Source organism: Ceratotherium simum, chromosome 32 (assembly GCF_057802395.1).
Source record: "Ceratotherium simum simum isolate JZ-2026a chromosome 32, ASM5780239v1, whole genome shotgun sequence".
Classification (NCBI taxonomy): domain Eukaryota; kingdom Metazoa; phylum Chordata; class Mammalia; order Perissodactyla; family Rhinocerotidae; genus Ceratotherium; species Ceratotherium simum.
Genome location: NC_141931.1, coordinates 29421427 through 29447459, shown reverse-complemented (window position 1 = coordinate 29447459; position 26033 = coordinate 29421427). Strand labels below are relative to the sequence as shown.

The 26033-nt window shown below is 38.8% G+C and overlaps 1 pseudogene; it reads right to left on the bottom strand.

Annotated features, from left to right (window-relative positions):
- LOC101407941 (aldo-keto reductase family 1 member C15-like) lies at positions 1-26033 on the bottom strand (annotated as a pseudogene).

Sequence of the window (26033 nt, the reverse complement as noted above, 5' to 3'; positions counted from 1 at the left end):
TCAATATTCTTCAGAATATGGATAGTAAGGGTGATCAACAGCAGTGAGAGAGAAGGAAGGATACTGATGCATTAACTTTGCTTTCACATCACCAAAGAGAATGCTTCTCTGAGGATGGGGTCAGGATGGGCTGAAAACTAAATTGACTACCACATCCCTCCTTCTACCCTGACACACATACATGCAGGGCCTCTGTACATGTGCAAACTCCACCTGCATGCCCAATTCCCACATTCTCATGTAATATAAATACCAAGGGACAGGTAGTTAGATTTAGATTACAAATTATAGTTATTTATAAGTAAGAACTATGGCTAAAGTGTTGTGGTCATTTCAGCCCCAGGTGTAACTATTGTTCCTAGCCAATGAGAAAAATCATGGTAAGGATTTCACTGCTCTTTTTCATACATTCATTCAAGAAATATGTACTGAACACCCTCAACAATCCAGGGTCCCTCCATTGAGGAACTTCTAATCTATTGAGGAGACAACATGTACACATACTTAAGCATACCTACAAAATGTGATTATTGTTTTCTGCATTTACAATTTAAGAGAATATTTGTTATTCAATAATTAGTATTACTGTTGTTTTCCTTTTTTTGCCATGTTTTTATTTTGCTTTTTGAATTTGCCCCTTTCAATACAATTTCATTGAAGAGTGCATTCTGAGTAATCCTATGGGCAGGAATTGTGCTGTTGACATAGGACCACAAAGATGAGTGAGACTAGGCATTCACAGCCTAATGAAGGAAATCATACATTATACTTAAAAGCCTTTGGGAATAGAAAAGTTACTTTCTCAGAATCATGATATAGTTTTACTAACAAGAAGGAAAATTTTGATATCTTTCTTTTAGAGCTATACTTTTATTCTATAACTAAAATTTTATTCGCATTATCTCTAACCTCCCTTCCAAACTTCTCAGTTTGATGTATCTTCTTTCTCTTCCTCCTGAGATCCTCCTGCAGGAACTGAAGAACTGGAATCCTGTGTTTATGAACAAATCAAAGTCAAAGGAGGTGGGGGCTCCCAGGGGATGGTCTCCTGATAGACAAAGGCCACCATGGAGTAAGCCTTGACTCAAGAAACAGAGAAATCCAGAGGATCTCGTTCTGGTGTATGCCACCAAGGACACATCAGTCACTAACGTTAGCGTCCATTAATTTCATGATCCATTTACAATTCAATTTGGTGAGATCACAGGGCTGAGGACGTGGGAATTGTGATAGCGAAAAAAGTCCAGCCAAGAGATAAATTTGGAAGAAATGGATGCTGTCTGGGAAGAGGAATGCCCATTAAGAAGAAACACCACTGGACCCTTTGGAGAGGAAGGGCAAGGAGGGCCATGGTATGAGTTTCACAGCACCTATGCACACTTGCCTTCATGGTCTCCCTCCTCCATAAAAAATATTAACATTTTACTGTTGTGTTAGGATAAAAATGAATAGAATCAGGCTAGATTCATTGTTACATAGGCATTATTAATATAATAATTTTTGCACATTTTAAAAGAATTAAACATGAAGTATTTTATAGGGCCATAAGCATTGTGCCTTTCTTGTCAAATGGGTAAGTTGGCCCTGTGTGGAAGCTTACCAGACACGGAGATTAGGGGCAGAAAAGTTCTGAATTTACCATGATGCAAACTTTGGCAGGTTTGCTTATAGTCTGTCTTGGGCCTTGCTCAAATTTCTGTTGGGTCAGAGACTGAGCCCTGGAGTCACCTCTGGTCTGAGTCTACAGGAAGCTCCTGTTTTACTCCTACACCAGAAATCAGGTCTGTGTTCCTGATTTAGGGAAGCTTAGTTCCTCTGCTAACCTGTATGCTACAGAGAACAACCCGTGAAAAACAATCTACAAGACACTTACAATAGTAATTTTTCATATTAGAAATTTCAGTTGAGGACCCCAATTGCTTTCATATCTACTGGAGCCAATTTAAAGTAAAAAAGCTGAAATGAAGGAAAGAATTCCATTAAACTGTCTCCCAAAGCAGCTGGCTTCTACCTGGGAACTTGAGGACTTTCTAACTGAACTAAGGCAAGGAGAACATCCATGGAAGCCTTCCTTGTCCTCAGCTTCTAGGTGCACTGGCCTGAGAACTCTTCTGTCTGAGTTTTCCACCTAACATCTCCCTCTCCCTCTTCTTCTCTCTCCACTTCACAAAAGAAAAGCTCACAACTCATCAATCTCAAATCTTTCCAGGTGCATTTCTTGTGATAGAAAAGGAAAAAATCCCCTTTTTCCAAACAAAGGGACAGTTGGACAACCTGGACAGAATACCTGCTGACTTGACTCAACTTTAGTCAGGTTTTTCCTTCCCACCAACCCCTTGAATTTGACAGCTTTGAACTTAAGCAAGCATTGGGGGGAAGAGCAATATCCTGTGAAGGCCTCTCCAAGAATCTGTCCCCTTCTGGAAAAAGGATTCCTTGATCAACTATTGGACCACACCACCTGCTCATCCCAAACCCCAAACACCAGTCTCCTTCTAGGGGTGTTTACTCTTCCCTATAAAAGAAAAGTGTTTATAATTGATCTTTGAGACACTATACATCTTATATTCAGAGAGTTATCCCTTTTAAATAAAGTCTTTCTTATTTAAGTCCAGATTTGTTTTTATTTGAAGATGCATAGCCTCTAGTGGAGAGTCCATTAATAACAAAGCAGATGGATTTTTGGTAAGAGATATGAAAGCTGGTATCTCATCATTTTATCTTAGGGACAACTTAATGGAAAACTCAGTGCCTTATCTTTCTTTCTATCTATCTGTCTATCTGTCTATGTATGTATGTATTTATGTATATATGTATGAATGTATGTATGTATGTATTTTTGTATATATGTATGTATGTATGTATGTATGTATGTATCTATCTATCTATCTATCTATCTATCTATCTTATTTATCTGTCATCTACCTATCGACCTTTCATTCATCTTAAAAACATACTCCAGAAGTTATTTGGTTGTCATGGGGAAATGTGTTAACAGGTTGAGTTGAATTGAAAATTAAAATGGGATATTTTCCTGATTGATTTAACAATGAGATTTAGATTTCTGTATTTGTTATTTTCAAAAATTGAATGAACCAATCTACAGCTTCAAGGGTTTAGAGAAAATAACTATAAAAGATATGCTTCATTGTCATATTTTGCAAATATTAAACTCGGGATGAAACTTTTAGCTGTCACCTTAAAACGGGATAGATCTTAAATAGTTTTTCACAGTTCTCATGAGGTGCACAACAAAATGAATTGAAGACCACTGATTAATCTGAAGGACCAGGAAATGTATGAAGGGAGAATTTAAGGAACAACTTTACTCATATCTGTGTTAATTTGGTTAGTCTATAAACTTGTATTTAGCTTCTCACCTGCCAGGAGCTCTGCTGTGGAAAAAGTGCTAAAAAATAACCCAGAAGGAGTCACTATATTTAGGGTCTCATGGTCTAGAAAGCACAGTGACATATAAACAAACAGTTTTAGTTCAATAAGGAAAACTCACTAACATAGTTATGCCTAGAGCTATGGTGGTCAACAACTGTGCTTGGTGTCCCAATGGTTTAATAAAGCGGCTAATGCTGTTTGGTTTGATATTGACATACAGATAGGAGTTCATCAGGTAGAGAAGCTGAAGAAGAGAAACCAGAGTGTTAAAAGTTCTAAAGAAGGACTTCCATGGAAAGACTCCTACAACTGATGAAAAAACAGAGATGAAACGTGCTCAGCATCACACAACTATGAAAGTGGCAAAACCAGGTCTCAAGGGCGTAAATCTTAGGACTCTGAAGCCAGTGTTCTCTCTTTCCACCCTTCCAAGCTGCCCCCATAGCACACAGTGGAGAGACACCTGGGAATGAATGAACATGGGTGGGTGCTGAAAGGCAAAAGAGACGGGCCTGCAATACAGCACTTGATCCTCACTCTGGAGAGACTGTCCAGCCTGTTCCTGGAAGTTGTCTTTCATTCTCTTCTCATTGAAGCTCTTGGCCAGGACCACACCCCACCCCCTGCTGTAGCTGGTAGTGAAGGGCGACCTGGCCTGGGTTTCAACTGTTTTTCAGGGTAATGGAATTCAAGATTGGCTACTCCAAGAGATATGGACTGTCCCTTTCCACTCTGAAAATAAAAATCAAAAAACACATTTGAAGAGTGTAGCACTAAAAATATAGTGTGTCCTTTCCTCTAACTTCCTCAGATAATTGCAGGAAGTAGGTAAAATATAGTATGATTAAAAAAGAGTTTCATGAATATGTGTAGAGATTCATTCATAATTGTACCAAACTGGAAACAACTAATATTTTCATTGACAGGGGAATGGAGAAACAACTTGTGATATTTATATCCATATGATGGAATACTACTCAACAGTAAAAAGGATTGAACTAGATACCAGCAACGATGTGGATAAATCTCACAGATGTTATGCTTAGCCAAGGAAGCCAGACACAAAAGAGTGTATACTCTATGACTTCTTCTACATATGAAGTAGTAGAACATACCAAGCTAATCTAATTTGAAAAAAGAAATCAGAAAGATGGTTCCTTGGGATGATAAAGAATTGCCTGGAAAGGAACGCAAAAGAACTTTGTTGGGAGATAGAAAGTTTCTGTATCATGATAGAGGTCAGTTGTACAGTACATCCCTTTCTCCAGATTTGAAAGCTAAGATTTATGCATGAGAATCAGTGTAAATTTTACCACTAAATCACTTTAAAATAATATTTAGAGTGGGTTTTGGAGCATGTGGACATACAGAAGAAACAAGAATGAAAGAATGTTGATTATAGTTGAAGCCCAGGAATACGGCCTGGGGATTCACAACAATTCTTTTTTTTTATTGAGATAATATTGGTTTATAACGTTATATAAATTTCAGGCTCCATCATTATATTTGAGTTTCTTTGTAGACTACATCATGTTCCCCACCAAAGACTAATTACCATCCGTTACCATACACATGTGCCCTAACATACATTTCACCCTCCTCCTTCCACGTTTTCCCTCTGGTAACCACCAAACTAAACTCTGTATCTATGTGTTTGTATTTTGTTGTTGTTATTGTTTTTATCTTTCACTCCTGAGTTAAATCATAGAGTATTTGACTTTCTCCATCTGACTTATTTTGCTTAGCATAATGCTCTCAAGGTCTATCCATGTTGACGCAAATGGCAAGATTTCATGTTTTTCATGGCTGAGTAGTATTCCATTGTGTATATATACCACATCTTCTTTATCCATTCATCTGTTGATTGCTATACTATCATGTTCACTTTTTTATGACTGAAAATTTCCATAATAAAATATTAAAACTCAATTTAAAAAATGGGTTTCTTCACCAATAATGTTGCTTACAGAGATTGACTCTGATATTCTCATTACAGTTCGGGTCTCTCTGGGACCCCAGGGCACTGTAGGCAACTACAGAAATGTCCTTGCACTTGCGGAACTCCAGCAGGTTTCTCTGGTTGAGGTAAGGGTGACATTCCACATGTGAGTTGCTAAGACCAAAAGGCATCAGAATACATGAGCCACGAACATGTAGACTTGAAAATTCCTTTGAAGGGATATCTAACACTAAATTAATATATGCACTATAGGTTTCAGATTGGTACTTTTTTCCAGGCATTTCTGAAATAAATTCAAATACTGTTGGTTTTCAGAAATGATAAAACAATTTTCTTCTTATATTTTTATTAGTGTTTAAAATGACTAAAGACTTGTGCAACCAGGTTGAGGCCTCTAAATGTCATTTCCTACTGAAAGAAACCAAGATTCGTTAGAAAAATTAGTGATTTCATGTCTGGGCACAAAAGCTGAAAACTGAGTCTAGAACATCTTACACTCTAGAAAGGGAAAAAATGGGAAAGACGATGCGGCATGTCAAAGGACTCAGGAGGTCACTGGAAGAGGCAGCAAAACAGTGGCAAATTGATCCTCAATAAGCCTAGTAACTACACTGGTTGGAAAACACCATATTGTTAAAATTTGTGAATTCACAATGACAGATATATGTGACCAAGTCTTTAGACGGAACCTCCAATTTACAGAAGTACAAAGACTGAGTAACACTTCAAACTGTGTCACAGGGATCAATGAATAACATCAATTGTGTGGGAAAAGTTACAGGAGACAAGGCTTAGTTTCTTTCACAAATAAGTTAAAGGAGAGAGAGAGAAGATGGAGAAAGAGAAGGATGGAAAAAAGGGGGGACATATTTAAAATATTTTGCATTATTTTCTACAAGTAGATTCCTATAAGTGAAATAACTAACACAAAGTATATAACTATTTGAATGGTTTTTACATAGCTTTCAAAATGTTTTACAAATGGGCTACACAACTCTACAGCATCACAGTGTTTGAAAATTGGAAGCATTGGACCTTATTTTTAGAAATTATTTCTTTTCCTTACAATTTCTCCATTTCCTCACTTTCCATTCCTTTGCTTTTTCTCTCTGACTTTTTCTCTCTCCTCTCTGTAACTGCTCCTGCAATGTTTCCATGAGATCTATGTCATTAAACCCAATAACTGTTTCCATCCCACTTTGATTGGCTTCTCCTCAGCGGGATCCACCTTATGGCTCATGAAAGCAGTTCATCCCTCTTTTTGGCTTTCCTGACACCACATTCTCCTTGTTTTCTCTACCTCTGTCTAGAAACGACTCTTCAATCTCCTAACCAGTGCCTCTTTGCCTGATCCTTAAATGTTGACTTTTCTGCCCTCTTCCTGTGCGTTCTATGAACTTTCCCAGGAGAGTGAATCCACTTCTGTGAGTTTAATTACCATCCATAAAGCAATGACTCCAAAGTCTGTACCTCTAGCCCTGACCTCCTTCCTGGGCTCTAGACTAGTATTGCCATCTGCCAACCCAGGCTCTCCACTTGGATATCTCATGAGAACCTCAAACTCACCTCTGAAGAACTGAAACAATACACTTCCCATGCCACTCAACCTGTTCCTTCTTTGGCATTTCCTATGGCAGTAAAAGGAACTATCATTACACAGTAGACATCCAGACAGAAACTTGAGGAATGATAATTAAGGAATAAGGTGTGAAGAGTGGAAAGCAAGGAAGCCCCAGTGGGCTCGGGGCTAACTTGGTTGCAGACGGGCTTGTGCTTGAGCCCTTGTTCGGGATCATCCACAACTGTTTGTGATTGAAATTGGACTCCCTGATAGATGTGGTTAAACCTGCATCTTTACACATCTCCAAGGCCTGGGGAGGAGGGCAATGTGTGGTAAACCTTTCACACAGTTTTGTCCTTTCATTTGACATTGAATGTTTTAAAAATTGGAAATCTATTATCACATATGTCATGATTTGACTGAACCCATTTTATCACCTGAATACATTATTTCTTAATGTCCTTTATTGCTGTGCCACGCAGACTTTGTCTCCTTCTTCTACTACAGACACATACATAATCAGGTCCATAAATTGATGTGAAGATGCTTTTCAATTCTCCCTTGCCTCCTGTCCCCCTTCTGTGTGTCTATTTTGCTGTTAGGCATCTAATACTTCTTTAGGAAACGGTGACTGAGTCAAGGGCACAGAGAAACTCTCAGATTTTCAAAAACATGATGAATAGTGCTACATAAAACCAGGTTTCACTCTGTTACAATCCACCATTCTGCTAAGTCAGACACAGTTTTCCCTCCTTCCATGGACTTGTTTATCTGTTGTGGGATGGATCTAACTCCTCTTGATTTTACTCTGAGGATCCCACTATAGGGTTCTGGGCTTAACCTGATCAGAGGGCAAAGAAACCCCTACTTCGAACCATGGAGGTTTAGATGAAGATTATCCCTTAGAGGTCATCCCGTTAGGCTCCCTTCCTTTACTGATGAGAACACCATGGTATAGAGAAGTGAAGTGACATGGCTAAGGTCAGACAACTGATAGGTCTAGAACACATTTCTTCTGACTCCCATCCAGTGATTTCTACCTTGTCACCCAGTGCCTATTAGGTGTCAATGGCAGTACTTACCTGCCATGTGTCACTAAATTCCACTATATATAAAATAATTTCCCCATTGGCATCCTTTGGCACAAGCTTCTCCACAGGCTGAAATACAGAAAGGAGAATGGATGAAGAGGAGGTCTTCTCCTTTTTTTTTTTAAAGAATGTTTTTCCTGGTGCCTAAGGAGCTTGGTCACAAAACCTTCAAGAGGGTAATCTGAGTGTGTGTGTGTGTGTGTGTGTGTGTGTGTGTGTAGTGTGTCTGTGCATGTGTGTTGTGTAAGAGAAGTTACAGGAGGGAGGAAGGAAGATCAGAAGCACCCGAGAGACCACAGCAAAGTGCTTCTCCCCCAATTACCTCTACCCTCATATCCACACGCACCCGTAAACTTCACTAAGAGTGATTTCTCCTGTGGTTGGAATTGATTTTACTTCCCAAGGACAGGCTGGTTTGGATGACAGGACTTACCTTTACTATTGAACAACGTGTTTTACCTCCAGTTTGTGATAACCCAACAGAGATAGTGAGGATACCAGGTGTGCTTAGTGAACTTCCACTGTGATGAGAACTTGGATCAGCAAAGCCCAAAGGAGCCCAGTTGTGGAAAATGGACCATCCCAGAGTACCTTACTCTTGATTGGGACTAAGAGTTCTATATGGGAGGGCCATTCCCCTAAATAGGTAAGGATTTCCCCTTGTGTCTCTGCAATGTGTTGTAACTCAACTTTCTTGAAGACCCTAATCACTAAACGACTAAGACTGAAGCATATTACTTAGACATGTAAGGTAGTGTCTTCAATTCTTTGAGGTGGAGACAGTGAGATCATTGAATTTCAATCCTTCTGAAGGCTATGGGATAAGGATAAAAAAATCTTGATGATGAAGTGACACAACTATCAAGGAGAGTCATGAATCTTTTAGCAACTCTATTCGCCACACTCAAACCTATCTCTCAGAAAAAAAACAGAAAACCAAGCCAGAATGAGAGAACGGAGGTGCAACAACAGTGATGAAATACTCTTGGGCGTAACAAGGAAGGCAAAAGCTGACCTTCCTAGCGATTGACACATGAACTGTGAAGATATCTACGTAGTCCAGTCCCAATTTTGTCAGTGATCTTTTCAGGGCTAGTCAAACCAATTCTCGTTGAAGGAAAGTAACCCAAACCTGCAGTCGCCGAAAGAAATAAAAATTGGCTTATGATTTCACACATTTGCGGACCCAAATTAAACCTCATAGTTAAAAGATTGAGAAGTGAGTAACAAACCATTGTGGTGGTCTAAAAATAAGAGGCACTGGGGTAAATAAATGTGACTTGGTATAAATACACTCCATAGTGGGAACTGACATTTATTGAGTGACTCTAAGAAAATTGTAGATAAAACCAACATGGCCCAGCAAAACCAACCTAAGTGTTTCAAGGATTAGGAAAGCTATCTGGGAAGGAGAGTCAAGAAATGTCAGGCAGGGGGAAATGGAACCTACTGTCCCATATAATAAATGCTTGGAAACAGTTCTGCTGAGAGGCCCACATTCTTAGATCATGTTATCACTGATTTTGACATACATAGGATCATTCTGTAGAGAACTCAGCTCTCTTGACACGAGAAGCAGGGTTTTCCCCCTCCGAAAATTTTATACATTTCAGTAATCTCTATGCTGACTTGAAAACGTATTTCCTAGTCTGGCTCCCTTTTCTAAATAATATGTCAGCCTCACATGGATATGTCCTGAGAGAATCTCCTGAAAGATAAAAGGAGTGGGCTCACTCCACAGTGACTCAGTCAATTCATACAACAGATATGGAAGAAAAGTGTCATTATTCATGTTTTACATATGAATGCCGACTGATGATCAGAGAGGTTGAGCAGCAAGATCCCAACCTTAACACATTTCAGGGCAAAGCAAGCCTTTTCTGTTTTATATTTTTCCATAATGGGCCTCTGCAGTGTTAGGAGGTAAATAAATTATTCAAATCAAAACCAAAGTTGTATTTTTTTTTTCCAAAATAACGTCTGATCTGACTGTGACCTTTCATTACTCTGCCCATAGCACCTTGTTGGTATGGAATATGTCGTCTCTCTTCACAGTACCATCTGCCATCATCTTTCGGAGGGCCTTGCTGATATCCTCCTTATTTTGGTGGAGGTAGTGATGGAAACCTATAACAATAGCCACTTTGGTAGCCTCACCAGCCTTGCTCCTAGGAGCCTGTAAAATAAGAAGAAGGAAGTTTGGAAATTCACCCAACTCACAGAGAAACAATTTAGTTCCCTCAGAGCATTTTCACCAGCTGTTTCTCCATGCCTCTTTTTCCCCTGTTTGATGGTGCAAGCCTTGGTAACAAACCTGTCCTCAGGTGGCACAGACTAAACTTCAATATGACTTCTAATCTGAAATGAATTACCAAAATGGACTTCACCATGGAACACAGAAAATCAAATCTCAGTCAATAAAGAATTTGTTGTAAGGAAGTAACTAACAGGAAAACTCCTGAGACTTGGAGAAAACTTCTAAAGATATAGATAGAGAGAGATATAGATATAGATGTAAATGTAGATATAGATATACATACAGATACAGATACAGATACAGATTACAGCATCTCCTTTTGGCTTGGAATTGGAAATGAGTCCATAAAACCCAACCTTCGTGCAGTTTCCACCCAACTGGGGTCTTAAAGTCATTCCTAATTGTTTTTTTATCCTTCATTCCCCAAGTGCTCTCATTCAACATTTATGCAACGAGCATTTATTAAGTGCCCCCTGTGTGCCTGACATTGTGCTACACACTGAAGCCTTGGGGATTTAACCATTAACAAAAGAGACCTGCTTAAAACTCCTGAAAGATAACATAATGGTTTAGCTCCTTGATTTTGGTCTTGGCAATCATATTTTGGATATGACATCAAAAGCAATTTAATAAATGCAAAAATAAACTGGAGGGACTACATAAAAATTAAAAGCTTCTGTACAGCAAAGGAAATCATCAACAAAATTAAATGGCAACCTATGGATTGGGAGAGAATATTTGCAAACCATGTATGTGGTAAAAGGTTACCATCCTAAATATACAGGGAACCTATATAACTCAATAGTAAATAATTGATAACCCAATTTTAAAATGGGCAAAGGACTTAAATAGACATTTTTCCAAACAAGACATACAAATGGCCAATGGGTACCTGAAAATGTTCCGAATATCACTAATCATTAGAGAAATGCAAAGCAAAATCACAATTAGATATTACCTCACACCTGTTAGGATGACTATTATCAAAAAGACAAGAGATAACATTGAAGCAACCAAGTGCCTATAAAAAGAAATGGATAAAGTAGATGTGGTATATATTTACAATGGAATACAACTCAGCCACAAAAGAAGACAAAATTGTGCCATTTGCAAAAACACTGATGGACCTTGAGAGTATTATGCTAAGCAAACTAATCCAGGCAGAGAAAGACAAATACCTTATGATCTCACTCATATGTGAAAGAGAAAGGATAAGGATAACTAGAACGGATTAGTGGTTATCAGAAGGGAAAAGGGTGGGTGGAGGGTGAAAGAGGTTAGGGGACACACATATAGGTAAAAACTAGTCTATAGGTGGTGAACATGTTGCAATCTATACAGAAACTGATATATAATAATGTATACTTGAAATTACACAACGTTATAAGCCAATATGACCTCAATAAAATAATTAAAAAAAAAGACAAGAGATAACAAATGCTGACAAGGATGTGGAGAAATGGGAACACTTGTGCAATGTTGGTGGGAATGTAAATTGGTGCAGCCACTAAGGAAAACAGTGTGGAGGTATCCCAAGAAATTAAAGACAGAATTACTGTGTGATCCAGCAATTTCACTTCTGGGTATTTAGCCAAATGAAACAAATATATTATCTTAAAGAGATATCTACACTCCCTTGATCTGTTCAGCATTATTCACAATAGCCGAAGTATGAAATCAACCTCTGCGTCCATTGATGGATAAAGAAAATATGATATATATATTCAATGGGATATTATTCAACTTGAAAAAGAAGGAAAATCTGCCATCTGCAACATCATGGATGAAGCTGGAGGATATTATGCTAAGTGAAATAAGTCAGAAAGAGAAAGACAAATGCTGCATCATAGAATCTGAAAATAAATTAGAATGCATAGAAACGAAGAGTAGAAAAGTGGTTTCCCAGGGCTAAGGGGTAGAGGAAATGGAAAGAAGCCAGTAAAATGATATGAGGTTTCAGGTATAAAACAAATGCGGTCTGAGGATCTAATGTATGACATGGTAAATATAGTGGATAACATGGTGTAGTATAATTGAAGTTGGCTAAGAGAATAGAGTTTATTGTTCTCACCAAAAAAAAAAAAAAAAAAAAAAAAAGGAAAATATACGAAGTGATGGATACATTAAAATTGAAGAGGGAAATTTCTTCATAATGTATGCATATATCAAATTATGTCATACACTTTGAATATCTTAGAACTTTACCTGTCAATTTTACCTCAATAAAGGTGAAAATATTTAAAAACTAAGGTATACCATTTGGATTAAAAAGAGAATAATAGTTAATTTTCAGGAAGGTTGTGAAGAGAATTAAAAGAGAAATGTACTATTCGGAATCCATTATTGTGACAGACACAGTTGTCACTCTACCTATACCTGCTTGGCCCTCAACATATCCAAGTACACTGACCCAGACTTCCAAGTGTGAGCACATACGACTCTGCCTGGGGGATTTCTATCAGAGTCATCAGGAGAGGCTTTCGATAATCAGGTAAAGAGGAGATCTTGTCCACTGGATGCTACCTCTATATCTGATCACTCCAGGACTTACACAATGGGCCCATGAATGGAATAGCCATGGCGGAAAGGATTAAGACCATGCATGGGCCAACTGCATAGACTACTCACCAAGGCTGTCTGAGCTACCACTATTTTGAGATGGGTGACCTGTCAGCAGAAGCAGAGACTGACACTGAATCTTGGTAAGGCACCCTTCCTCGAGGAAATAAGGCAGCCCCTAGGTGGCAAGTTGACTCCATTAAGCTCTCCACCTAACTGGAGGAAGAAGCAGCAATTTATCTTTACTGAGACTGATAACATTCTCTGTGTTAGTTGTCATCTCTTTTCACAGTCCCTCAGGCAGCATTACTATGTCAGGGCTACAGAGAGTTGGATTTATCATTATAGGATCCCATGTAACATTGACTATTTGTTCTATTCTCTGTGGTCCTTTTCTGTCTTTAACAGTAGTAATATAAGTTGGAGGTAAGATAGATAAGACATACTATATGCTTAAGCTGTAATGATGGATACAATGGATAATAATGTCATTGCAAACAAACTGACCCTGACAGCTGTTAGCTACTGATATTTCATGTCATAGCTATACCAAGAGGGAGTGTATTGGTCTCCGTCATTTATGGGGACAATCGCTTGCAAGCAACCCCAAAGCTGCCACTATCTCACTGTGACCAGAGTTTGACACTTGTAGCGCATTGCTGGAAACCATGTGGATGTGTGAAGAATACATTTGACAAAAAGCACAATTCTGTCTCCAATATTACTTTATGCCTCCTATGTCTTTCTTTCTAAATACCTAAACCTTGGAACAATAGTGACTTCTTTTATGACAAAAGCTTTCATTGATGGAAAGTTTTAGCAAATTCTTTGGCAAATACGTAGAGCCCCAGAAACCTATATCAAAGCTGCTACGAAGGAGTCATATTACTTGTCCTTTCCTCCTGTGCCCACTGCCAATCAGAGCTTTCTAACAAAGGGCAGAGTGACTCTGACTGAGGGAGCAGATGAGTGAAGGAGAGCAACCTCAGCTTAGATTTTACACATGTAAGAAATAAGAAGCATAATAGTTTACCTAGGAGAGTTGTTAAGGAATTAAAAGATAACACATGGAAAGTACTTAAAGTACATGGTGAGCATTCAATATATGTTAAGTAACCAAAATAATAATAATGATAATCCACCCTCAAAATACCCACCCTCTGAATCCCCAGAGTCAACGTCTTCTCATCCCACTTTTAGTGCAACGTTAGAGATGGTGAAATGGAGGCTCAAACGAGTCATTCCAAATCACCCAAAGTGTACTAGGCATGGGGAGCGGGCCTACTGACCACCCTTCCAGGCTGTTTACATTCCACCCTCCAATCCCCTGGGCTCTGCTTACTTCATCTGAAACAAAAGTGCCAAATCCAAGCACAGGCATAAAGTGCCCGTCATTCAGTGTCACAGAACAACTATGGTTGAGGTCGATCACTGTCCACAGTCCTGGATAACCTGACTCTCTCTTTCCTTCCTTTCCCTAACTGTGAGCCGAGTAGAAGACAAGGTTCCAGCATTCTTTATTTCTATTAACCACAACAAGATCGGTGGGGCTGGGATTACAGAGGCCAAAGATTCCAACGTGGATTTAGAATCAAACCACTAACTGTATTATAATTCTTTCATGTCTCTGCAGGCATATCTTACAGGCATAACATGCAGAAATGTCATGCATGCTACGGGAGTTTGAATTTTCCCTTCAGCATTGCTCACCCTTGACTCTTAAGTTAAAAAAAAAAAAAAAATTTAACCATGTCAATTTGTCCTTAATAAGTACGGCAGAGTTCCTTTACATGATGCAAAACAATCAGTATACTTATCATTTCTAAACACTAACTCCCGTATAGTACTTTAGTTAAATACCTCATCTTCCATTTTGTCAAAAATCCCATCAAACAGACTTATTCAGAATTTCTTGAGCAAAGACTAACTCCTGCTCCCAAGCACACATGTAACAAAATGCCTTAGGAGACCTCACCTCTTATTCCATTCTCTTTTTCCCTGCATCAAGAACTCTTTTCCCCCTTCTGATTTCTGTGTCTTATTTCTTTGAATCTTTTTGGCGAGAAAAAACTATTCTGAGATCAAGGATGAGTTTCTGTAGTTGTGGCTTAGTTTCAGTTATTGCCTCCTCCTGGCATAGCCTCTTCTGTTCCCTGTTGTTCCCATCAGCCTTATGAACTTACCCTAAGAGCATGTGTCCTGTTTCCATTCTTTATGACTCCTGCCAGTGACTCATTCCTATGTTTATTCAGAACCTAATACTCAGAATTCATTGTGACTGGCGAAAGGTTAGAACAGAGAATGGTCAGACAATAGCCCATTGCATCAGGGATGTTAACTTCTTTAAACAGGAGAAGCAGGGAACGCCTTATAAAACATGACTGGTAGGCATTATTGGATGTTTCCAAAGAAAAATCATGAAGCACTCAAAGTCTTTAAAAACGACTTCAAAATACCAGTCTATAAAACAGCCACATTCAACTCACCTCTGAAGCTCAGATTCCCATGCCCACCTGGGGATTTAGGAGGAAATAACCAGGGAGATGACCTTGGCTACCTGGAGCTACCAAGACTTGTGTGTGGATTTGTCTCCAGTGTGGGCTTGGACTGGAGGAGATCAAGTTTAGGGAGATATCAGGAGAATTAAGTTCACCACCACTGAGGACTCCTTAGCAAGCCAGGACCTCAGTCAGGAGCTACACCTTCTAGTTTGTCTCGAATCTGAAAGGTTTCATTACAAACAGTATGACCCTGGCTATCAGGCACTAATGTCACCCCCTCTATAACAGGCTGGTCCCACATGTGCCGGATTTTGTGAAGGTGCCTGGGTTGTGGGAATGGAAGGCATCTTGTGGAGACTGGAAGCAGGAGGGAACCCCTGGGACACTTAGTGACTTCTATCTTCACTGGACCAAGACACTTGGAGGGAAGGACAGAAGGGGACTGAGCACTGGTGTTGACAAGAGATTTTCACACATCGAGGTACATAGGGTAGCTATTCTGGTTCCAGACTGTTTTAGCTTGAACTAAAGAAGCCTGATCTATGGCCTATGAAACATACCTTGTACCTCCGCTTTAATCATTAAAGTAAAGAGTTCATTAAGTATTATCTGAAAGTAAATGACTGTACTCACTTAAGATAATAATGCATACCTCCCCTCCTACACCACCACTATCAGTAATGCCCATATTAGTACTCATGAAGACAAGTTCCCTTTCCTGGGCATGAGGGTCATATTGACCTGGTAATTTACAACTGGAAACCACTTTGAAAATTTGAATATGTATCCAGGGCATGTTTAATGCATATTCTTTGTTCTAATGAAAACCGTGCTTCTCCTGAACACTTTCTTTTTCCTTGGAAACCGACTTCTTGGGTTACAGTTCTCAGCTTGGCTCAAGTAAAACCTACCTTGTCTTTCATCTATAGAGTGGTTATTCATTACGTTGCATCCACAGTGTGCTACCCCTTTGGGGATCCTAGGGCAGGCTCTGAATTGTAGGATAGACTGTGTCACAGAGGGCCCCGGCTAGACATTCCTCTATTAATCCAATGACCAGATAGAATCCTCTAACCTCCTAAGGTTCCCTGGAGAAACTGGCTGGTCCACTGGGGCTTGTGCTTGACCAGTCTGGGTTAACGGAGTTGGTGGGGATTCAAATTTTCCCCAGTTTATACAATCAGGCTAAAGAAGAAAACTGTATGTCAAGAGGCCACAGGATTTCTCAGTCCTATAGGAGAGGGAGAAGAGGGTGTCCTGGAGATGTAAATAAGTATTGTTTGTGTTCACCAGTCAATAACTGCTTGATTTTCTCCTCATTCATTCCCTAAAAGAGAACTGTCAGTATATAGAGAATAGTAAATATTTTCCCAGCAAAGGATATATTGACATGGTTAAAAAAAAAAAAAAGATTAGGTTGTTACCAGCCCTTGTCCCTGGGAAGTGATCTGTTTTGTCTAATGAATTCTCTGGAGGGAGAGTGGGGTCGTGAGGTGTTCTGTGGGAACAAAAACAGAGTACACTTGAACTTGACAGAGGGTTATGTGTGTGGGGTGGGGGCCTGAGGGGTTATGCAGGCCAAATGTCAGACTGCATTGCTTTGGAAAAGGCAGAAGGTGATAGGGGTTGTATGGGAGGAGGGAGGGAAAGGCAGGAGTATATGAAGCACTGTTGTTGTCCTAGGAGGAATTTGGAGGAAAAAAAGATGTCGACGGACATATTTATTAAGTTTGAATTCTGGTTTTTGATGAAATTCATAACCCAAGGAATTTGAAGTAAAATCTATTTCAATCACTCTTGTGTCAGGGGGATCTGCTGAGGAAAAACATGTGCCCTGAATGTAGCCTCAAGATGAGTGAAAGATGGGGCTGAGGCTCTTTATGGGATCATCGCCTCTTCTGCATCTTTTTTTTTTTAATTTATTTTAATAAAATCATCCCAAAGTTATCATCAAACCTTTAGAATTCCCTGGGACTCCTGCTGTCAGAGGATGACTCAGCAATTTCCATAAATTGTGAAACTTCTGGCTAGGTGCATAATGCAGGGAGTGGCAAAGAGAAAATTATTAACTTATGTGGCTGATTTCATTAGGATACAATCGGGTCAAGAAACCTATCTCAAATTGGCTGAATCCCCACAGAAATGTATTACCCCCATAACAAGAAGTCGAGAGGAAGGGCCAGTTCTGGATGAGTCACAGGAGGTCCAGATCTTCTCCGATATTCTCCTGGCTCTTCCTTCTTCTGTGTATTGACATCATCCTTGTGCTGGGTGAGGAGAGTGCAGCATTACAGACATCACATCTCAACAGGACATATTCAGTTGAAGGAGAGGGACCACCTGTTTTAAGAAGTGAGAGAAGCTCTCTTAGAGGTCCCCAGCACAGTTCCTCTCACATATCAGTGGCCAAGACTGGGTCACAGTCCTCACCCCCAGGTGATTACATGTGAAGGGCAATGGAGTTAACACGAGTGACAGAGGGTGTTGGGAAGGCCAACACCTTGACCACTGAAATCATAGTGAGAACCTGATGGCCTTTCAATTAGATGTTTCAGATCTTGGTCACTTAGAATTGCTTGATGAGCTTTTAAAACATAGGGAAACCGAGGCTTTACTATGTTGAAATGAATGAGAATCCCTGGTGAGTGTGGGATCTCAGATTAAGATAAAATGACCCACATTAACAAAAGCAGAGCAACTGTCCTGGTTATAGGGAGATTGTCCTGTATGCTTGGCACAAGTACAGACTAAGAGTTGGGAAAACCATGAGGCCACACCCAGCAGCAAATCTTTTTAAAGGAGAAATGTAGAGAAGATGAATGGAGTATGATTTTATTTCAATTCACTATTACTTAATCTAATTTGAATATGTAAACTTCTATGAGAATTGAAAGGAGGAAAGGGATATGGGAGACTCAGTGATTTCAATTCAAGATGAATCAAGAACCTGATGGATTGAGGTGCAGTAGAAAACACAGAGTAAGAAATTGATCCGGGTTGAATATGTTGAAGTTCATATTTCAGAGAAGAAGCAGTTCTAAGAAGTAAACATGGGATAGTTACCTCGTGTAGTATAGGCATAAGTAGAAACTCTCAGGAGTTGAGGACATCAAAACACTGGAAGCTTGAGTTGCCTGCATGAACAAGGGTGATGTCAACACACTCAGGGAAGGAATTATAAGCAAAAACCATGAAAGGAGTGTACTGACAAGTGGGTAAGATAATAGGATCAAGATGATGTCAGCCTTAAAAGAATAGTTACATGCTTCTCTCCTTCTAAAGAATTTAAAATCCTTAATGCAATGGGCTATTGTCTAACCATTCTCTGTTCTAACCTTTGCTGCAGTCACACTGTATTCTGAGTATCGGCTTCCATTCCACTGGTCAATTTCCAGTCCTTATCTTACTTGTCCTATTAGTAGCATTGACTCTTCTCTTTGAAATATTTCCTTCATTTGCCTTGAAGAATGAACCGTCTCCTGCTTTCCCTCGTACCTCACTACCCCTCCATCTCAGCCTCCTCTGCTTGTCCCTCCACTTTTTAAACAACTTCTCAATGATGAGATCCCTCATGGCTCTTCTCTTCTCTGTCCACACTCATTCATCTAATCTAATGTCTGATCATCTGCCTTTGTGTCTTTAAAATGATGACTGTATTCAGACAAATCCCAGATATGTATCTTTGGTCTAGACTTCTCCTCTCCCTCAAGACTTGTATGCCCCGGGGTCTGCACAGCATCTTCACCTGGATAACTAACAGGCATCTCAAACACACACGTCTAAAATTAAACTCATCATCTTCCCACAAAAATTTGCTTCTCCACATTGTCTCAATCTCAGCAAATGGTAACTCCTTCCTTCCAGTTCCTTATCTCAAAATGCCTGGAGTTTACTTTGACACCTTTTTTTTTTCCCTTTTACCATATATCCAATATGGTAGAAAGACTTTTTGACTCTACTTTTAAAATGTATCCATATTCTAACAACTTCTGACCACCGTGACTGCTCCATGGTCCATTCAACATATCTCTCACCTGAATTTTTGTAAGGATCCCTGACAGAGGTGTCTTTTCCCATTTTTCTTCATGACATAACCTCCAGAGTGATCCATTTAAAACATGTCAGATCATGTAGCTATTTTGCGATCATTCTCCATTTCTCTCAGAAAAAAAGTGAAAGCCATTTCAAAAGCCTACATACCATAGTACCCCATTGCAGATCTGGACCTTACCTTGTTCTACTACTTCTGTCGCTCTCTAAACATCACCAGCATTAGCCTACTTGTTTTCATTTACATGTTATAGGAACAATCTTTCTTCTTGGCCTCAGCATTTTCTGTTCCACGTCCAGGAATACTCTCCCACACATCCACATAGCTCACTCTCTTGTCTCATTCAAATTTTTACTCAAGAATCTCCTTCTCAGTGAAGTCTTTTCTGACCATCTTACTTAAAATAGCACCTAACACTCCCACTGCCCGACACCTGTTTTCCTGCCTGCTTAATTTTTCTCCATATCTCTGTCAAGCATCATGAAGGATCTAAGATTTTAACCTGACTTGCAAGCTAACAAATTAACTTGCCACAATTTCATGGATGCTGGTAGAGGTGACAAAACTTGTGAGTTAGAGAGGAAGGACAGTTTATCACTCAAAACAAAAGCTGTAGCCAAAGTAACAGCAGTTTTTCCAGCTTTATTGAAACATAGTTAGCATATAACATCGTGTAAATTTAAGATTCACATTGTAATGATTTTTTGGGAGAGGAAGACAAATCCTGTACCCCTGGGTTGCCTGCCTGGCATACGAATTAAATTGACATGACACAAAATAACAAGAGAAAATCAAAGAAGGCTTTATAAGATGTATACATGAGAGAGACACAGGAAAAACTGGGTGACTCAACAAAATTGTGGAGGATCTCATCTTAAATACCATCTTCAGCTAAAGACAAAGGAAGATGTTGGGGATAGGGGAGTCGGTTATGGGAGATACTAGAAAAGCACAGTATACAGGAGTAGGGTTATTATGCAGATTAAAGTCCTGGCCTTCCGCATTAATAAGAGTTTCTAGAGATGAAGATCATCACCTCTTCTTCCTGGTACAGAGAGGGACATACCTTTACAGATGGAAATTTCCCTTACAAATGTAAATGTCTCTTACAAAGGGTAAATTCTACTTTTCAGGGCCTGCCCCATATCTGCAGTTTTTAAAAGTAATAATCCTCATGCCAAAGAGACACATTTTGGGGTGGCCAATTCTGATCCCCCGCAATTTGATACATGGATATATTGTGAAAATATTTCCTACCATAAGGATTGCTGTGCTAGCTCCTTGAGCCCATATTTCTAGAGGGTGAAGTGAAGGGGCCCACATGATGCTTGAACTTTCATGTTACTTACATTGGGGAAACCTGGGTCTAGGGAACTTGGACGGATTAGAGCAGGCACTGAGCATGCCTGTCCTTTCTCTTTATATTACTGGACAGTAGTCTTGCCTTCCATTTCTTTGGAGGAGCCGCTATCTCTACCTTCCAAGACTGTTTACTGGACATCTCAAAAAAAATAGCGTGAATGCAAGGTGGACAGTGGCTCTGCTCCTCAGGCATACAGAAATGTGAGACCCTGCACAATTATCTCCCCACAGGCACTTACTCACTGCTAACAGCTCAGTGCTCCTTATTTCCTTCATGGTCTTCTTCCCCCACTAGCCTGTAAACTCAAGACAATTCTTACTTTAATTTAATTCTTGTCTAGTTTCTTTATTGATAAAACAATATCTGGCATATATAGGATGCTCAATGAAGTTTTTGTTGAATGAATAAATGAAGGAATGGCAAAATATAATAGAACAAATCAAAATGCCAACACAGAGGCAGATGATTAAGAAATTAAATAAATTAATAAGATTCACAGCTTGACAACAAGAAAAATATGACACAGGAACTTTTAGTAATATTTGATAGCTTGGCAAAGTACTTATATGCTAAGTAGAAAAAAATGTATACAATCTGTGTTGAACATTATTTCAATTTTGTAAATAAACACGCACCCCCATATTTCTATAGGAAAATCATGAAGGAAAATTTACCAAAAGTTCAATAATTTTTAAATGGGCTAATTACAAGTTACTTTTATTCTCTATAATTTCTCCTTTAGTTTCCAAATGTTCTGCAACTTTGTGTGTTAACTATCAGGAAAAGTAAACATCTTTATTTTGCAGTCTTTATTTTTTCATAAAATGGGAAAAAAAAAGAAATGAAAACTACAGAAAAAAGAAAAGAAAGACCAGCAGGCAGAAACTAGAGACACTGCTTTGAATCACCTCCAGCAAGTATAGAAATTCTCCTCACACCCTTAGAAGCAGGAAGTTCTGGTAGAGCTCATAGTGGGGAACTTGTGGTCAATATTATTCAGATGTGTCACCCTCTGGAAAAAGCATTCCTTGATCAACTCTTGGTCCACACCTCCTGGTCATCCCAACCCCCAAACATCATTCTCTTTCTAAGAGTGTTTACTCTTCCCTGTAAAAGAAAATTGTATCTGATTGATCTTTGAGACACTATATATCTTATATTCAGAGTTCTCCCTTTTGAATAAAGTCTCTCTTATTTAAATCCAGATTTGTTTTTATTTGATGATGCATAGCCCCTTACAGAGAGTCCATTAATAGAAAAGCAGAAAGATCTTTGGTAAAAATATGAAAGTGGGAAGCTCATTATTTCATCCTGGGGACAACTTCATGGAAAACGCATTGCCTTATCTTTCTACCTTTCTGTGTATGTATGTATGTATGTATCTATCTATCTACCTATTTATTTATCTGTCTGTCTACCTACCTATCAATCAATCTATCTGTCATCTACCTCTCCACCTGTCACTCATGTCAAAAATATATTCCAAAAGTGATTTGATTGTCACGGGGATATGTATTAACATGTTGAGTTGAGTTGAAAAGTAAAATGGAATTTTTTTCTGATTGTTTTACCAATAAGATTTATATTTCTTTATTTGATATTATCACAAAGTGAATGAACTAAATCTACAGCTTCAAGGTTCTAGAGAAAATAATTATAAATAATATGCTCCAATGTCACGTTTCACAAATACTAAAATTTGATGAAATTTTTAGCTGTCTCCATAAAATAGGATAGAGCTTAAGTAGTTATTCACAATTCTCATGAGGTTCAAAACAAAAAAAAATTGAAAGCCACTGATTAAGGGACCAGGAGATGTATGAGGGAGAATTTAGGGAACAACTTTACACATTTGTTTGTTAATTTCATCAGTCTATAAACTTGTGTCTAGCTTCTGACCCTCCAGAAGCTCTGCTGTGGAAAAGGTGCTAAAAGATAACCGAGAGGGAGTCACTACATTTAGTGTCTCATGTTTTAGAGAGCACAGTGAAATATAAACCAACAATTTTAGTTTACTAAGTAAAAACTAAAAGAGCCATGCCTAGATTTATGGTGGTCAACAACTGTCGTGGTGTGTACCGATGAATTAACAAAGCAGCTAATGCTATTTGGTTTGGCATTGACATACAAATAGGGCGTCATCAGGTAGAGAAGTTGAAGGAGAGGGATCTGGGATTTAAAAGTTCTTACTGCATGGAAAGACTCCTACAACTGATGAAACAACAGAGATGAAATGTGCTCAGTATCACACAACTATGAAAGTGGCAAAGCCAGGCCTAGAAGCCCTAAAACTTAGGACTCTGAGGCCAGTGCTTTCTCTTCCCTCCCTTCCAAGATGCCCCCATAGCACACAGGGGAGAGATGCATGGGAATGAATGAACATGGGTGGGTGCTGAAAGGAAAGAGAGATGGCCCCCAATACAGCATCCATTCTTCACTATGGAGAGACTGTCTGGCCTGTACCTGGAAGTTCTCTTTGATTCTCTTCTCACTGAAGCTCTTGGCCAGGACAACCTCCGCCCCCCAACAGTAGCTAGTAGAAAAGGGCTACCTGGCCTGAGTTTCAATTGTGTTTCTTGGCAATGGCATTCAAGATTGGATCTTCCACGAGATATGGACTATCCTTTTCCCCCCTTGAAACAAAAATTAAAAAAAAAAAAACATATTTGAAGGGTGATAGTGTGAAAATATGGAGTTTCCTTTTCCCCAAATTCCTCTGATAATTGAGAGGAATAGGTGCAATGTTGTTCAATTAAAAAAGAGTTTCATTAATACATTTAGAGACTCATTCATAATTGTACCAAACTGGAAACAACTAATATTTACATTGACAAGTGAATGGAGAAACAACTGTGGTATTTATATCCACGCAATGGAATATTACTCAGCAGTAAAAAGGAATGAAGTATACCTGCAGCTATGTGGTTGAATCTCACACATATTATGCTGAGCCAAAGATGTTGGGCACAAAAGAGTGTATACCCTATGACTTCTTTTATATATGAAGAACCAGAACAAACCAAGCTAATCTGACTTGAAAAGAAATCAGAAAGATCCTTTCCTTGGGGTGAGGAAGAATTGTGTGGAAAGGAACACAAAAGAACTTTGTTGGGAGAGAGAAAGTTTCCATACCATGATAGGGGTCAGGTTATAGTACATCCCTTTGTCAAAATTGGGGAGCCAAGATTTACGCAAGATAAGCTGTGTAAATTCCACCATTAAATCACTTAAGATAATAATATTTAGAGTGAGGTTTGGAGTAGGTGGACATATGGGGGAAACAAGAATGAAAGAGTGTTGGCAATGGTTGAAGCCTTAGCAGGGTACCAGGAAATGCACTACACTATTTTTTTTTTATTTAGATAGCATTGGTTTAAAACATTATATAAATTTCAGGTGTACATCATTATGTTTCAATTACTGTGTAGATTGCATCATGTTCACCATCCAAAGACTTATTATCATCCATCACCAAACATATGTGCACTGTCAACCATTTATCCCTCCTCCCTCCCCCTTTTCCCTTTGGTAACCAGCAATCGAATCTCTGTATCCATTTGCTTTTTGTTGTTGTTGTTATTGATGTTATCTTTCACTTATCAGTGAAATCATATGGTATTTGACTTTCTCAGTCTGACTTATTTCACTTAGCATAATGCCCTCCAGGTCTATCCATGTTGCAAATGGCAAGATTTCATCTTTTTCATGGCTGAGTAGTATTTCATTGTGTATATATACCACATCTTTTTTATCCATTCATCCATTTGTCACTACACTATCATGTTCACTTTTTTATGATTGAAAGTTTCCATAATAAAACTTTAAAGCTTGGGGCCAGCCCAGTGGCATAGTGGTTAAGTTTGCACACTCTGTTTTAGAGGCCTGGGGTTCGCAGGTTCGGATCCTGGGTGTGGTGTCATCAAGCCATGCCATGGTGTCATCGCACATACAAAATAGAGGAAGATTGGCACAGATCTTGGTTAAACGACATCATCCTCAAGCAAAAAGAGGAAGAATGGCAACAGATTTTAGCTCAGGGCCAATCTTCCTCACCAAAAAAAAAAAAAAGTTAAAAGTTAATTTAGAAAAATGGTTTCTTCACCAATAGAGTTGCTGACATAGTTCAATCTAATATTCTCTTTACAGTTTGGGTCTCTGGGACCCCAGGGCACTGTAGGCAACTACAACAACATCCTTGGACTGGCAGAACTCCAGCAGGTTGCTCTGGTTGAGGTAAGGGTGACATTCCACCTGTAAGATGCCAAGACCAAAAGGTCTCAGAATACATGAGCCAATAACATGTAATTTGAGAAGTCCTTTGAAGGAATATCTAACACTAATTTAATATATATATATATCTATATATATATATCTATATATATATATCTATATATACACTATAAGTTTTAGATGGGTACTTTTTCCCATGCACCTTCTGAAATACCTTCAAATACTGTTGTTTTTCAGAAATGATCACACAATTGTCTTCTTATATTTTTTTATTAGTGTTTAAGTTGACTAAAGGTTGTGGCCTCTAAATGCCATCTCCTATTGAAAGAAATGGAGATTCCTTAGAAAAATAACTGATCCCAAGTCTGGGAAAAAAAGATACAAACTCAGCCTAGAACATCTTACACTCTAGAAAGTAAAGAAGGTAGGAAAGAGGATGAGGCATGACAAAGGACTCAGGAGCTCACTGGAAGAGGCAATAAAATGGTGACAGTTTGATCATCAATAAGAATATAAACTACATTGGATGGGAAAACACCATATTTGTTAAAATTTGTGAATTCACAATGACATACATAAGTGTTCAAGTCTTTGGATGTTATGTCTAATTTACAGGGCTACAAACGACAGAGTAACGTCAAACTGTATCACAGGGATCAATGGATAACACCAATTGTGTGGGAAAAGTGAAAGGAAAAAAGGCGTAGTTTCTTTCATGAATAAATTGAAGGAGAGAGAGAGAAAAAGGAGAAAGAGGAGGAGGAAGAAGGAAAACGGGAGAGATGTTTTAAAAGATTTTAAGTTATTTACTACAGACATTGCTAGAAGTGAAATAACTAAGACAAAGAATATAAATATTTGAATGGTCTCTTGTATAACTTTCAAATTGTTTTACAAAGGGATATATAACTCTACAATGTCACAGTGTTTGAAAATAGGCAGCATTGGACGTTCTTTTTAAAAATTGTTTCTTTTCAGTAGGAGTTCTCCATTTCCTCCCATTCCACCCGTTTGCTTTTTCTCTCTCCTCTCTGTAACTGCTCCTGTGAGGTTTCCATGAGCTCCAT